Source organism: Macaca nemestrina, chromosome 3 (assembly GCF_043159975.1).
Source record: "Macaca nemestrina isolate mMacNem1 chromosome 3, mMacNem.hap1, whole genome shotgun sequence".
Taxonomy (NCBI): Eukaryota; Metazoa; Chordata; class Mammalia; order Primates; family Cercopithecidae; genus Macaca; species Macaca nemestrina.
This window is the reverse complement of record NC_092127.1, coordinates 131,646,657-131,658,816: the sequence shown is the minus strand read 5'-3', so window position 1 is coordinate 131,658,816 and position 12,160 is coordinate 131,646,657. Positions and strand designations below refer to the sequence as shown.

At 34.3% G+C, this 12,160-nt stretch overlaps 1 pseudogene; it reads left to right on the top strand.

Moving 5' to 3' along the window:
- The first annotated feature begins 8,485 nt into the window (after positions 1 to 8,485).
- LOC105463618 (speckle-type POZ protein-like pseudogene) lies at positions 8,486 to 9,795 on the top strand (annotated as a pseudogene).
- Positions 9,796 to 12,160: the final 2,365 nt, after the last annotated feature.

The window sequence follows — 12,160 nt, the reverse complement described above, 5'->3', positions numbered from 1 at the left end:
GTCCAGGTCTCTTTCACTTGCCGTGGTCAGCCACACCACCAGTTTTTGGCATGGCTGGCAAGAACCTTAGGCGTTACAATGTGATGCCCCCAGATTTGTTCTTTTTTCTTAGTCTTGCTTTGGCTATGCTGGGTTCAAAGCTGAGAATCAAATAACAACTCATCCATTTTCACAATAGCTGTAAAAAAAAAAGAAAAAACACTTTTTTCTCACCTTTAATCTACCTTTAACCCTCCTTTAATCTACATATGAGGGAAGTACTTTATGATCAAACTAGTCCAGATTGACAGAAATCTACTTGTCTTTGTCACTTAAATGTCTTACCATTAACCAATTCTCACAAAAGAATATTCTCCAGCTTAAGGTGTGATTAAAAACAGGTATATATATATATGTATATTTATAATTTTATACACATAGATAAATCATGTAATCTATAGACACATACACACTAAAACATTGATGAGATAGAGAAATTATAGAAAATTTCATGAATATATCTCACCAAGAAGGTGAAAGATCTCTACAAAGAAAACTACAAAACATTGCGAAAAAAGTCATAGATGACATAAACAAATAGTAATACAGCCCATGCTCATGGATGGGTAGAATCAATTTTGTGAAAATGAGCATTTGCCAAAAGAAATCTATAAATCTAATTCAATTCTCATTAAAATACCATCATCATTCTTAATAAAACGAGAAAAAACCATCCTAAATTTCATATGGGTTTTATTATCATTTTTGACCTTTAATAACAATCGTTAAGTCCTTAATTTTAGATTATGATCATATAGAAATTGCACTCTAAAGGGACTTAGTGAATTTTCTATCTTGCTAAACATGCATGTACATATACATGCCCATTTCTTTTAAACAAGACACATCATCAATTAACTAGCTAACAGATATGTTGTGAAATTCAATTTGTATTTTGAAGACAGCTTGAAATACTTATTATTATTCCACATAACTATACTTTAAATAATCGTATCTTTTTTCTTATTTTCCACAGTCTTTTGATTCATCTCTCCTATGAATATAATATGGAAATATAAACTTTTTAGCATGTCAAAAAATATATACAAAGAATTAAAAAGTTTATAAATTTTGTGGAAAATAGCTAAATCAAGTCATAACCCTCCTTTAATCTACACATCAGGGAAGCACTTTATGATCAAACTAGCCCAGATTGACAGAAATCTACTTGTCTTTATCACTTAAATGTCTTACCATTAACTAATTCTCACAAAAAAATATTCTCCAGGGTAAGGTGTGATTAAAAACAGATATATATGCATGTTTATAATTGTATACACATAGATAAATAATGTAATCTATAGACACGTACGCACTAAAACATTAATGAGATAGAGAAACTATACAAAATTTCATACAAATCATCCAGGAATTAATACAGGTATAAAGACAAACAGAACTTATATAGTGCCAAAGATTAATGTTTTATCATGATTATAAACCTGAATTATTTCACATAAAACCTATCTTATAACACACATAACAAAAGATTGGTATCCATTGTTCAGTGAGAACTACAAATCACCAACGAAAAGAGACTAACAATCTAATAAAAAATTGATGAAAATATGAAGAAGTAATTCAAAATGGCCAATAAGATATAAAAGACTAAAAATTTACTCATGGTCATAAAAATAGAACTAATGCCAACAAATTAATGCCATAGAGAAGATTTGCACCCCATAAAAACCTGAGAAATCTATTTTTGAGGGAGTATAATTTGAGCCAACACTCTTAAATAAAATGTAAATATGCCATTTGAAACTGAAGTTTTACATCTAGAAATTTATCATGTAGAAATCCTTGCATACAAGCACATGAATGAACCAAATTTCTCCAGCACTTAAATGGCTTTCAGTCAATGAACACATGTACCTCCAACAAGTGTTTGAATGTAGCCACTGCAGATAACAGGCTGATTATCACATTACTAAACAGAAAAAGAAGTTTCCAGAAAAACAAAAAAGTAGTTTTTGCAATGAAATAAAATATACGTAAGCTAGTATGAAGAAGAAAGAATCTCAAAAAATACATGTAATTCCAAGGATGATAATTTAAATTTCTATTCTATACAATTCTGCAATGTTTAACTTTCCACAAAGTTTTCATGTATTAATTATGAGATTTAAAATTTAATTAGTGAAATAAACACATCAATTCAGGACAGGAAGTTCCAAAATGTAACATCATGTTATTAATTCACTAGTGTCATTCAAAAACTTGATAATGTTTCTCATATATCATCTATTTTATCCACTTGTAGCTTGTTTTTAGGACGTTTGTTCTATTTTAAAAAATATGTATGAATAACTGATACAATGTTTAAAAATTGCAATAATTGTAGAAATCTAAATTCATGTAATTTTAATATTTTTTCTATAACTATTTTTAATATTTTATGAATCATACAATAGTTTAATAACTTCTGCTGCCGGGCCGGGAGCGGTGGCTCAAGCCTGTGGTCCCAGCACTTTGGGAGGCCGAGACGGGTGGATCACGAAGTCAGGAGATCGAGACCATCCTGGCTAACACACGGTGAAACGCCGCCGTCTCTACTAAAAAAAAAATACAAAAAACTAGCCGGGCGAGGTGGCCACTGCACTCCAGCCTGAGTGACAGAGAGAGACTCCGTCTCAAAAAAAAAAATAAAAATAATAAATAAATAAATAACCTCTGCTGCCTTCTTCGAAAGGTTTTATTTGTTGTTATTTTGAGACATGACTATAAATACATTGACAATTTTCCAATCAAGTAATATCCCCTCCCTTTGAAGTCTGGCAAACTTTGTAGCTGTCTCAACACAAAGAATGTAATGGAAATAATGCAGCTAAACTTTCAAAGCTCTGGTGGAAACATAGCACGTTCTCTTTCTGTTTCTCTTTCTCTCTTTCAGTTTCTTCCTTTCTTGTCTTTTTTTCTCTCACTATTACACAACAACTCAATCTGTAGTCCCCATAACAAATGACAATTTTGTAGAGACATAAATATATGCCTAAGAAATCCTGGTAGCCCACTAGCACTCTCAGCTTTTCAACACGAATCACTAAGTATGTTAAGTGAATGATCTTCAGATAATTAAAGACCCAGGCACCATAGGAAATAAGAAACTGTGGAAGGAACACACAACTGAGCCCACCTAATACCTACACTTTGAAAATATCTGCACCCAGAGTAAGAGAGTCAACATAACATGGTAGTTGAGAGCTGGCACTCTGGATCAAGATGGCCTTTATTCAAGTCTTAGAAATCACTATATAATTACGTGGGGTTCGACAAGTTATGGGGACTTTATTTGCCTCAGCTTCCTCACCAATGAAATGGAAATGGTTGTCATTGCATTATCAGTATCATGGGATTGCTGAAAGAATGAAATCATTAATATTGCAAAGCACTAACAATTGTGTGTACAGCAAAATAAAATTGGCACTATTATAATTAAATTAAAAAATTTCCACGGTAATAATTTTAGTGTTCATATAATTGCATAATATATTAGTTTCAAAACATACTATGTTTCTAATGTAAATGATAAAAATGACAGCATTTACTATTTCAAGCACATGGGAATTAAATTTGTAGCATAAACCAAGGGCTGACAAACTATGGCTTCTTGGTCAAATCCGGTCAGCCACTTGTTTATTTAAAGAATAATTGATATAGGAATTTCACACCACAAAATTATACACTTAAACCATTTAGTGTGTATGATTCATTGGCATTTAACACATTTGCCACTACCACTACTATCTAGATCCAAAGTAATTTTTTTCACTTCAAAAGGAAGATTTGTACCCATTAGATAGTCATGTCACATTCTCCCATTCTCCATGCCTTGCAACCTGGCATTATGTGTTGGCATCATGCTATAACCCATTGGGTAATACTTTTTAAAAAATGCAAATAGGTATATAACTTCAACAAAGTGTTTTATTTTTTCTTATTTCTAACATGTCCTATTTGTTTCCAAATAGCAATTCTATGATGCATAAAATTAAACTTTTATTTCTAATTTCTCTGTTATTAAATATATTCAGAGGTGTTGTGATTTATATTGTTATGAGTTCTTTCCAATTTTATATTGAAGTATCTTTCTTGAGAATGGCTGTAAACCAAGATCCTGGAAAGCTCTCATGGAGGTGGGGAAGTGAGTTTCAGATATATGAGTCAGGTAAAATATATTAAAATGAGAAAGGAAGAACAAAATGCATAAAATAGAAGAAATTTATTACTCATAGTTCCTAACTGATGTTAGGGATGATGATAAGAAACTGACAGAAAGTCCAGAAGTGGCAGAGAACTCAACCAGCTCTGGAAGTGGAAGGGGAAACCCCTGTGGGAGGACTTTTATTAAGGACCATGAGTATTATTTCCTAGGCTTCTCTGCAGGAGTAGAGGAATGGCTGGATTAAGGGAACACACAAGAAGGGGAAAATTATTATATGACTCTGGTATTGATCATTAGGTTATATCATGGTCATTACATCTGTGATATGTTGCATTTCTGGGTCATTAGGATGAGAAACAAGTAGACTCTATCTCAAACAACTACACGAGGAAGGGAAGTTTTAACAAAGCCAAAAGTGACAAGCTATGACTAGATCTTAAACAACTCATATTAAGTCTAAAAATGAATGCTGAGGCAGAGCAAACTTATGATATGAAGATAGACATTTTAGAAGAAAACATGTCCTGGCCAATTCCAGATTGGTAGCATAAAATGAATCAGCTCTGAAATGTAACAAGAATAAATAGTGAAAATTGTTTTTAGAGACAACTATTTAATCACGTTAGGAGAAGTTGACTGCAGTGGCATGGACCTATAGTCCCAGCTACTCAGGAGGCTGAGGAGGCAGGATTACTTGAGCCCAGGAGTTCAAGGCCAGCCTGGGCAATTTTGTGAAACCACATCGCCTCACCATTTTCCAGTTTAGGAAAAAAATAGTGCAGCTCACAGCCAGCATTTATTTAATTTTACATAAATACACTCCTTCAGGATGAAGCAAATCTGACTCTTTTTCAGTGTGAACATCATTATAAAAACTCTTCTTGGAGTTATTTCTAAAGAGAGCTAACATCAGAATAGTCTGAATCATCTACTTTAGAAAAATGGAATTCATCAGATTAATCTTCAGCCAACAACTGCTCTAGAACAATGTGAATATCATCCTACATTTTCTAGAATTTGACATTTTCAGCAATCGAAAATGTCTACATTTTGTAAACGGAAATAGCACTACTGCCAATAGAATGCTAAAAATGGAATTTTTTGTTTGTTTGTTTGTTTGTTTCCAAAGTTCGCATGCTAAAGGAATGAAAAAATAATAATAAAAGCTAGATATTTTGTGACAAAGTTATCTCGAGGTAAATGCTGCATCTGCAAGTACTGCCAGTGAGTATTCTCTGGGCAAACAGAGAAAGGGTTTAAAAAATAAAATTAATTAACAAATTTAACAATATACTAGGAATTGCCCTCAAAACATGCAGCAAACAAATAAACATTTAAGGAACACACTAAGGGTTGTTTAAAATAGCAGGAGCTTGCGGCATTAAAAAATGTCTTGTTTGCTAGCCTACCCTCCCTCAGTGCGACAGAAATTTTACTGCAAGCCGGTGGAGACAAGAACATTGGACTGCCCCTCTGTGAAACTTCTGCAAGAGGGCTATATTATCTTTTTGGGAGGGAATAAGCTTCCTAAATTTTTCACACAGAGACACCTCAACTAGGTGTTACAGAGGCTACATTTCTGGCAAGAGAGGTGAAAAAAGTTTCACTTCTTTCATGTAGCCACTGTCAAAGCACAGAATTTTTACTCAGGCACAACATACTAAGACCTCTGAGTCCCAAACAGTCATTATGATAGTTCATTTATAGGATGGAGATTCCATGAGAGAAGAAACAAATCAAGACTATAGGCTAGCACCTTACTCTTAGTGGCACAAACAGAAGTGTGCCACTGCCCGTGCCCCTAGCTCTGGAGCAAAGGTTGATGATACCTTTCTCCCAAGGAAAGAGACCATTAAACAAAGAGTTCTAAAGCTTTCATGACAGCAATTCACTTTATATGAAAAAATGTGTAGGAAATTCAAGCCTAAGCATGTGGTCAAAATACGAAGAGTTTTTGGTAACAGCTAAAGTAGGTGGTAATTTCATGAGTGATGCCAACGAGACCATAAGAAAGCTAACTAATCAGGAAAAAAAGACAGAAAAGAACAGTGTTTCCTGTGTTCATATCACCCTGAAATGCCTCAGAATCTATCACTGCAAAAGTGCCTAAATGTTATTGGTTCAGACTATGAAGTAATTTATGCCCAAAGGGCAATATCAAAAGAAAAAGATCAATCAGCCAATAATTTGTAAAGTTTAAGAGGTAGACTGAGCATGTGAAACAAACAAACAAACAAACAAACAAAAAAACCAGAAAGGAGTCAAAGAGTGTTCCTATTAAAATCACTGTTATTCCAGGGTTTGTGAAAACACCCAAGGGTGCACTTTCTGAGTAGAAACACCAAGGAAATAACACTGCAAGGGAAAAAGACTTCATTAAAATAATCCATCTCCTCACCAAACAAATTAACAATTAGAATTAAAAGAAGATGGGGGTATAATTTCCAGAGTAACTATAACATATTATCTAAAATATTGAGGGTTTAACAAATTTTAACATGTATATAAAGAAATAGGAAAGTGGGACTGCTATATGGGGAAAATAGGCAATAAAACATGCCTGTGAAAGGGATGAGTTAGGTTGGGCACAGTGGCTCACACCTGTGATCCCAGCACTTGGGGAAGTCGAGTTGGGAGGATTGCCTGAAGTCAGGAGTTCAAGACCAGCCTGGCCAACATAGTGAAACCCCAACTACTAAAAACACAAAATTATCCGGACCTGGTGGTGCATGCCTATAATCCCAGCTGCTTGGTAAGATGGGACAGAAGAATTGATTGAACCCGGGATGTGGGAATTGCAGTGAGTCAAGATCGTGCCACTGCACTCCAGCCTGGGCAATTGAGTGAGGCTCTGTCTGAAAAAAAAAAAAAAAAAAGGATGAGTTGAAGATTTAACAGGCAAAACTTTAAATTAGACATTATAAATATACTCAAAGACCTAAAGGAAATCACATATAAAGCTGAAAATTAAGGTACAAAGATAGTGTCACATTCAATCGAGAATATGTAGAAAAACATAGAAGTTATATTTTTTCAAAGAACCAAGTGAACATAGTGCTATGAAAATATAATAACAGAAATAGAGAATGCACAAGCAGGATTCTGCTTCATATTTGAGGAAGAAAAATAAGAGCCAAAAAATGCTGAAGAGAGATCGACAGAGATTATATAATCCAAAGAAGAGAGAAACAAAGAATGAACAGAAATAAACAGAGCCTTATAGACTCTTGGGACACACTTAAGCACAGCAACGTAGGCAAAACAGGAGTATCACATGAAGAAGAGAAAGATTCAGTGGAAAAATATTCAAAAATAATGCCCCAAATATCCTATAAACTTTTTTTAAAACACTAATTTACACATTTCAGAGGTTCTGTAAATTCTTAGGTTAGGGTAAACACAAAAAGATCCAAACAGAAACACAATAATAATAGATTGAAAACTAAAGGAAGAAAATTATAAAGCACAAAGACTACAACAAGTAACCACATATAAGGGAACTCAGATAACGTTAATAGCTGACTGCTCATCAGAAACAATGCTGCCCCTAAGGCAATGGTTTGTCACATTCAAAGTACTGAAAGAAAAAACTGCCAACCAGAAATTCTTCATACTACAAAATCAAAATCATCTTCAAAAAATGATGAAATAAAGACATTTCTAAACAAACAAAAACAGAAAGTTATTGCTAACTAATCTGCCTCACAATAAATTCTAAAGAAAATTTTCCAGGCTAAAAGTAAATAAACACAGAAAGCAGTGTGAATCCACATAATAAAAAACACACCTGAATAAATAATTATGTAATTTTAACAGATAATATAAATTCATATTTATTTAACTTTCTTAACAAATTTAAGAAACAATTATATAAAGCATACATATATATAGTTGTAATGCTGAACATTTAACTTATACATATGTAATATATTTGTCAACAGCACTAAGGAGGTATGTGGATGCAAAACTCTATTGCAGCAAGGAATGACACCAAGAGGAGAGGGAGATAGGGAAGGATGGCAGGCAAGGGAGGAGGAATGTGGGTCGGTGGAGGTGCCTCCACAGGGACTTGCCGCCATTAACCCTGCTGCCTCCAGCACAGCCTCGGCGTCTGGGAGCTGATGCAGCCAGGGCACATCCGGGAATTGAGAAAACATGAGTGTGGCCCTTCTCAACCATGCCCCTGGTGAAAATCAAACACTAATTCTCTGAGACATCTAAGGTAAGGTATCAACTGTGTGAGGTACTACATAAATCCTAAAAGAATGCAATAAAGTGGCAATGTCTCAGGAACCTGCCCCACCTCTACCTAGAGATATAACTTCTTGTCCCATAGTAGAAAGCTAGTGTTATACACAGGTCAAAGTAGTAAAGTATTCAACACATAGACCATTAATAACTTCAGTTTTTGTCAAGAGGAAATGGGTGAGGTGTTAAAAAGTTCAACATTTTCACTTGGCCCAAATGACAAAATGAAATGGTGCCTGAGGGTAAACCCAAAGGGATTAGATAACGAAAGTAAAGATTTCTTGTCCTTATATTTGCATTTAGTCAGCTTTCCAAAAAGTGAAGTGTGAGCAAAATTCAAATTTTCCCTTCTGAATGCCAAAAGGGAAGAAATAAAAGCAATGGAAAGCCAAAGAGCATATCAATTCGTGCAAGGGAAGGACTGAGATTTTAAAAAATTCATTAGAGGGAAACTTTAGCTTGACGAAGCTAATAGTCTTTTACCAGATGACAAGCTTACATTATTTTGCAAGATGAGTGTGGTCCAAGATTCAGTAAACATATCAGAACATACTAATACAATTACTTTGAAGGTGGCTGAGTGTCAACTAGAAGATGTAGGTAATCTCTGGGAAAACAGGAGATTTACAGACTGCAGTTTTGTTATGAGAGGAGAAGAATGTAAAGCTTTTAAATCTGCTTGTACCTCAATCCCCAGTTTTTAATGCCATGTTTGAACATGAAATGGAAGAAAGCATAAAGAATTGAGTGGAAATAAATGATTTAGACGCTGATATTTTTAAAGAAATGATGAGATGTATTAACACAGGGAAAGGATTAAACCTTGACAAAATGGCTGAAAACTTGTTGGCAGCTGCAGACAAACATGCACTGGGAACAGCTGAAGGTCATGTGTGAGGAAGCTTTGTCTAGTAATCTCTCAATAGAAAATATTGCTGATACCCTTGTCCTTGCAGATTTGCACTTTGCAGAACAATTGAAAACACAAGCCATAGACATTATTAATAGGTGCATTGTACTTCGACAACTTGGGTGTAAACATAAGAAAAACTGGAACAGCAACCAAGCAACCGATGTAATGGAAACATCAAGGGGGAAGTCCATGATTCAGTCTCACCCTTACTTAGTAGCAGAAGCCTTCTGAGCACTAGCATCTGCACAGTGTCCACAGTTTGGCATTCCACACAAATGGCTAAAACAGTCAGAAATCTTCCGTGAACAATTGAAAAATGGAATTGACTTTTTGTCATTCAAGTCCAGGATTCTAAAAATAAACCATAAACCGTAAGGAAGAGTTGTTTCTGTTATTTGGTCTACAGAACAGAAGCTAAAAAAGCATATTGCTTGCATTTCAGGTGGATAATTAATGGTTTATTCTTCAGCTTTAAGTTAGACTGATTAATTCACTTCAAGGCCTTAAATTATTTTCAATGACTTATCTTGTTTGTATAATGCTTTAATTTTATTTATTATTACTTGTCATTTTGACCAATGCTATGAAGAATTGCATAAACTAGCTTTATAATGCAGTACTATTGATAACTGAAGATACTGAGTTTCAAAAAGATCTTTTATGTTGAAAAAGAAAAGTGAATTTTATAGGGTTTGTCCTATGCTGTCTCAAAGTTTAATATTAAATTCTCTTTAAAAGCACTTGTATTGGAGTTTACCAGTAATGTCTTCAATCTAAGTTCTGTAATTATGAGAGAACACATTTACCTTGAAAGTAAGTTACAGCAATACACTGCTTCAATTCTAATTTATTTTTCATTTCAGGGGGCAAATAAACAATGAGTTGGCCCAGATTTTTAGTGAAATATGTGATGTTTGTCTTGTATGTTAACTGTCCCACAAACTGTGGGTTTATCTAAGTTTACAATGATTGAGAAGTGAATGAGGTTAAGATATCATGAAGAAAGCATGTATTGTGTGGAAGTAATTTTTTTTATTTATAGTGACCTACATTTATATACACATGTTAAGAGTAAGGATGACCAAATGTAAATTTAATAAGTTGGCCAATTAACAAAGATATATATGTACACTTTTACTTTTACTGTGTAACTTTTATATACTGAATGGTACATATTTATTTTTGCTTTTGAGCAAATTAATAGAGTAGAATTAATTGTGTCTTAACATTTGAAATAACATTTTAGAAGGAGGCAACTGGGATGTTTATGATAATAGATAAGAAAGATATTCTTGATTGTATTAAATGGTTTTGGATTGTAGAGATTCATTATTGAATTTACTCCTGTTTTTTCACTTTGCAAAATATACCTAACTATAAATGAATCTTAGATAATCTGCTCTCCTTCAAAAACTGAACTGAAGGCCGAGGCAGGTGGATCACACCTGAGGTCAGGAGTTCGAGACTAGCCTTGCCAACATGCTGAAACCCTGAAACTATGAAATCATACATAGATGATTGATAGATTTGCTTTCTTTATAATCATCAGATATGAGAATGTAACTTATGAAACAAGTGAATATAAGTAGATTCACTCCCACTTCATTGCTTTAGAAATGAAAAGCTTAACATTGTATTTGGAAGATGAAAATGAATGTAGTAAATACATTAATAGAAAAGGTGTGGACCATTAGCAATTTGTTACTCTTCTTTACACTGGAATTACGTCCGCCTAATGATTACTTAAATATTTGAATTTTTCATTTATTATCTCAATATCTAAGTCACTATGTATAAAACATCATGATTTTATTTAATCTGATTTAATATAAAACCAAGTCAAGGAAATATGGTTGTTCTATTTACTTCAGTTTTCTAGTAGTTCTCATTACTTACCCTGCCTTGTCCTAATTTCCTTATCAACCATATGGAAAGCATTTAAGTAGGTGATATCCATCTTTTTAGAACTCTTTTTGTTTTTTGTTTTTTGTTTTTTTGAGATGGAGTCTCTTTCTGTCGCCTAGGCTGGAGTGCAGTGGCACGATCTCAGCTCACTGCAACCTCTGCCTTCTGGGTTCAAGCAGTTCTCTGCCTCATCCACCCTAGTAGCTGGGATTACTGGTGCTCGCCACAACACCTGGCTAATTTTTTAAATATTTTTATTAAAGGCAGGGTTTCACCATTGTGGCCAGGCTGGTCTTGAACTCTTGACCTCGTGATTCACCTGCCTCGGCCTCCCAAAGTGCTGGGATTACAGGAGTGAGCCACCGTGCCCAGTCTCTTTTTAGAATTCTAATAGACATGCTCTAATTTGAATTTGACTCATAAAACAAGGTACTTTATATCTTTTTTTGAAGTTTTAAGTTTAGGGGTGCAAGAGCAGGTTTGTTATGTAAGTCAACTTGTGTCATGGGGATTTGTTGTATAGATTATTTCATCACCCAGGTATTAAGCCAAGTACCATTAGTTATTTTTCTTGATCCTCTCCCTCCTCAAACCTTCCACTCTCTGAAAGGCCCCAGTGTGTGTTGTTGCCCTCTATGTGTCCATGTATTCTCATCGGTAGGCTCCCTTATCTATATGGATCTATGGGAATTTGATGACATAAAATCAGATACCTTAGTACAGTTACTCAGCTGTACAAGTGGGTAGTCCAGAATAGCCTTCTTGGTAAGACTCTGAAGAATAAATTTTTGAAAACTTGGGTAATAGCCAATCAGGATAAAAATAGTACAACAGAAAATTTGTGATTCACCATTTGTTATTTAAAAACTCAAAAATAAAATCTTACTTCT